Below are 4705 nucleotides of genomic sequence, written 5' to 3' on the forward strand. Positions count from 1 at the left end.
AACCACCTCTACCAGCTCCCTTGGCACATGTGGATGCATCCCATTAGGGCCCATAGATTTGTCCCACACAGATACTCCCGGACCACCCCCTTCTCAACCAGAGGGAAGCTCTCCATTTCCTGGACCCTCTCTCTTCCCTCCAGGGTCCAGGAGTCCCGAGGGGGAGTCTTTGAAGTGAAGAATGAAGCAAAGAAGGTGTTCAGCATCTCCGCCTTCTCAGCATCCCCCATTACCAGGACACCCCTCTCGTTCAGTAGGGGACCCACATTATCTTTAGTCTTCCTTTTGCTGTTAACATACTTTAAAAAACCCTTCTTATTATCTTTTATCTCCTTTGCCAGCTTCAGCTCCAGATGGGCTTTAGCCCTCCTTGTCACATCTCTGGAGGCCCTGACAACACTCCTATGCTCCTCCCAAGAGGACAGACCCTTTCCCCACATTTCATAGACCTTCTTCCCTTTGATCTTATCCATGAGCTCCTAGCTCATCCACACAGGTCTCCTGCCACACTTCCCTAATTTCCTACTCTTAGGGTTGCACCAATATTGAGCTTGGAAGAAGTGCTGTTTAAATGTTGCCCAGCTCTCACGGGTCCCCTTACCTTCTAGCACTCTAGCCCACGAGATACTTCCACGTAGGCCCAGGAAAGAGTTGAAGTTGGCTTTCCGAAAGTCCAGGGTAGCAATCCTACTTTTTGCCTTACTTCTTCCACTCAAGATCTTGAACTCCACCATCTCATGATTACTGCGTCCCATGCTGCCCCCAACCTTCACATCTCTAATTCCCCAAATACAAAGGCTATTTCTCCTTCCTCTCCAATGGAATATATGCTGCAGCTACTTATTGAACTGCTGAGCACTGTACAGAACAAGCTGGAACATATTGCCATGAAGAAGAGCTGTTACTCCTCATTAGCTTCTGTCATCTTTCTAAGCATTTAAGGCATCCTAGTCAGCTAAGGGACAACAAGTCAGCTTCAGGCAAACAGTGAGTCAGAGGAAGTCCCTGTTGCATTGTTTCCCTTTTAAAGAATTAGGTATTTTTTAGGCTACTACCTTACATAAACTAGCAGTACTTGGCAAAACCATCTGCTGGAGAGCACTGAGTGGAGATAAGTGAGTAACTGAAGAATCACATCCATATGCAAGGTCACCTCTACTTGCTAGCCTCAGGAGAGCACCAGCACTTTACGTAAAATGCATAGACATTCTGCCAAGTGCCAAAGGCCTGGCTGCTCACACTTCCGAGGAAAGCCTCCAGAAACTCTCCTATCCCTACATGTGGATTGCATCAGATGGATCCTATATGACCTGATGGAAGAAGTGGGAGAAGATAAGTAACCTTTTATTACAGTGAAAATTAAAGATTGGTTCATGTTATGCTTAAGGCTCTGGAGCATCTTTTAAACTAAAATAAAGTAAGAAAACAAGACAGCTAACTTCTTAAGACAGAGTTAGTGTGTTAGTTGGGAACAAAACTTGATTGTAGGTTTGGCTGTGACAGCAGGACCATGGGTTCCACCAGTCCTGTGTTTCTATGCAGGGGCTCAGCAGACTCAGAATCCTGCCAAAATCCAGGGAGGTCTAGAGGAATATTCACACTTGCTTCAGTAGGATCCATGGATGAGTACAGCAACACTGAAATCAGTGGGAGGCTGCTCCTGAGAGTGTGTTGAATAGATACAGTCTGTGTGATTTGCACTCAATTGCATATAACCAGGTACTATTCTGAGTTCAGAACATTCTAACATTTGTTCTTTAAAGGCATAAAGAGGATTAAAAAAAGTTAAAGAAATAAAAGTAAAGCCACGGTAAACATTTGTGCTTTATCTGACAAAAACAAAATAGAGGAGCAACTGGACACTGCAGGATCTCCTATAGGTACTTTCCTCATAGTTTCCAGTTAGCAAGGCCTTGGCCTGAGTGTACTTTGCTGGCTTCTTGGGAACTTGCAGCCTTCTTGGTTCTTCTGGCACCTCTTCGTTCTGGCTTTCAATCATTGCTTTTTCCTACAAATATAGCAGTAGGCTTATAGTTCTTTATTCCATTTTGTGAGCACACCACTGACACTGGTAGCATTTTATCTTTGAAGAATTACCTGCAAAAGAAACAAGGGTGTAATTAGGACTTGTATGCTTGAATTGATCAGAAAAACATGCAATTTTGCACCCCAACAGTATTAATTTACTGTATTTATTTTTTCAGCATTTCTTTTACTGTCTATTTCATTTTTTCTTTAAATATCTACCCTTGTTCCTTAAGCCCCAATGCTTTTAACGCCTAACTATAATTAAATCACATATTTATTGATCTTCTGTTCAAAATATCAAAATCCAGTAAGATGATAGTGAAGAACCAGTTTCTGAGTCTCCCAAAACTACACACCAATCTATTTCAGTTAAGACCAGAAGTACATTTTTTTCTTTTTTTCTTTTTTAAGATTCTTTCTTTTACTGTTAATTTTGGAGCTCACTTTCCAAAAACATGCAGTTTTTGGTAAAACTTCAGGTGTTTGCACATTTGGCAGACAATTTCTGCTTCAAATACATTCTTAGGATCTGTCTCACAAAAGGGGTTGATTACTGCATGGGTTCTACCTGCAGTGTGAGTGGGAGCAGAGAGTTTTTGCATCCATCTGAGCTCTCTGCATTGAAGTAGATTGTCTGGCCCTCTTATTGTTAAGTCTTTGGATTAACAAGCTAGACACACCCAGCTACTCACTGAGACAGCAAGAGAATGACACTCCAGTTAGTTAAAGAATCTCCTTCGTCCCACCCTTTGTTCAGTGACTGTTCAAGTGTTCCACTCTGTAGGGAGAGATAAGGACAAAAAAACACCTCAAGTCACAAAATATAAAATAAAGAGGATCTTTTTTCCTTTATAATCTGTAGCACCAGTCCTTTCCCTTACAACTGACCTCTGCACTCATTTTAGCTATGTTTACACTTTTTGTATTAAAAACTATGAAGTACCGAAAATTATTTTCTTAGTTGGGGACTCTACCAGCTTAACACACCAAATTCCTCTGACAGATTGTTTCTGAAAGGTCTAATTCAATGGTCCTATCTTGTAGCTATTAAAAAAAAAGAGATTAGATGCATGAGTGCGATGAGTATAGCAGCATCCTCCAGAATTTTATCATTAGCAGACACTGTAAATTCAGTGCATTTTTTCTTTGACCTTTCAGGAGTTAAAACCTTTTGGCTGAGCTATCTATCATGGCTTTTTTATTGTTATCCTATGAGGTTTTTTTTAGTTCTTACTGACGCTTGTTTTGCTTGAATGTGAATGCTTGGAGAAGTTTCAGTGACTTAGCATTGTTCAAATTATGCTCCTACTGTTTTTACCACAACCAAACAATGAGGACATGGGCTAGCATGATCTGAGAAGAGATCCTCTACAGAGTGGGAATAATGAAGGCATACATGCACCTAGCTTTTATATTTATGTAGACTAGGAAGACTAAGTGCTACTTAGAAAAGAGACACTGAGCACTAAATCTAAATAAAATTGTCTGGGGTAACTCTTGCTTGTTTTTTAGATGTACGTTATCCTACCTTTGATAATCTGAAGAGGCCAGCCCCTCCATGAAGTTCTGTCAAACGTATTCAGAAAAGATTCCAGTATTCCAACCACAGTGCTCACTCTGTCAGTGTGTGCAAATTTGTGAAGTGTTCCATAGTTTTTGCTGTCCAGATTTCCAGAGAGGGGATTAGGAAAGCCAAGGTGCAGATGGAATCGAACTTGGCAAGGGATGTTAAAAATAACAAGAAGGGATTCTATAGGTACATTGGCCAGAAGAGGCAGGCCAAAGAGAAAAGAGAAGGGTGAGGTACTAAACTAGGTTTTTTTTGCTTCAGTCTTCACTGGCAGCCAGGATTCTTGTATTTCTCACGTCCCTGAAACTAGCATCCTGGGCCTCTAGGTCAGAAATGGGGGAGTAAATCACCCCCTACTGTAAGGGCAGAGCAAGTCCAAGACCGCCTCATGAGACTGAATATATACAAGTCTATGGGGCCAGATGACATGCACCCCAGTGTCCTAAAGAATCTAATAGCATCATAGAATGGCCTGGGTTGAAAAGGACCTCAAAGATCATCGAGTTTCAACTCCCCTGTTGAGTGCAAGAGCTGGCTGATGTGGTTGCTGGGCCACTCTCCATCATATTTGAAAAGTCATGGCTGTTGGGAAAAGTCCATAGGGACTAGAAAAAAAGAAAACATCATTCCCATTTACAAGAAGGGGAAGGAGGACCCAGGGAACTACCGGGAAGGCCGGTGAGCCTCACCTCTGTACCTGGGAAGATCATGGAACAGATCCTCCTAGAAGACATGTTAAGGCAAATGAGGGATTTGTGGGTGACCCAAGACAGGCAGCATGGCTTTACCAAGGGAAGGTCGTGCTGGACCAATCTGGTGGCATTCCGTGATGGAGTGATGACACTGGTGGACAAAGGGAAGGCAACCAATGTCATCTACCTGGACTTGTGCAAGGCCTCTGACATGGTCCCGCACCACATCCTTATCTCTAAATTGGAGAGATACAGATCTGAGGGGTGAACTATTTGGTTGATAAGGAATTGGTTGGAAGGCCAAGACAGAGGGTTGTGCTGAATGGGACTATGGCCAGGTGGAGGCCGGTGGCAAGCGGTGTCTCCCAGGGGTCTGTCTTGGGAGCGGTGCTCGTCAACATCTTCATCAGTGACA

At 42.8% G+C, this 4705-nt stretch overlaps 1 long non-coding RNA gene across 1 annotated transcript; it reads right to left on the reverse strand.

The window, feature by feature from the left end:
- Positions 1329 to 4145, reverse strand: LOC110397884. Its single transcript, XR_002438061.1, has 2 exons — positions 2721 to 4145; positions 1329 to 2097 (listed from the first exon to the last, which is right to left on the reverse strand). It is a non-coding gene; the product is annotated as an uncharacterized LOC110397884 (long non-coding RNA).

This window comes from Numida meleagris, chromosome 1 (genome assembly GCF_002078875.1).
Source record: "Numida meleagris isolate 19003 breed g44 Domestic line chromosome 1, NumMel1.0, whole genome shotgun sequence".
Taxonomy (NCBI): Eukaryota; Metazoa; Chordata; class Aves; order Galliformes; family Numididae; genus Numida; species Numida meleagris.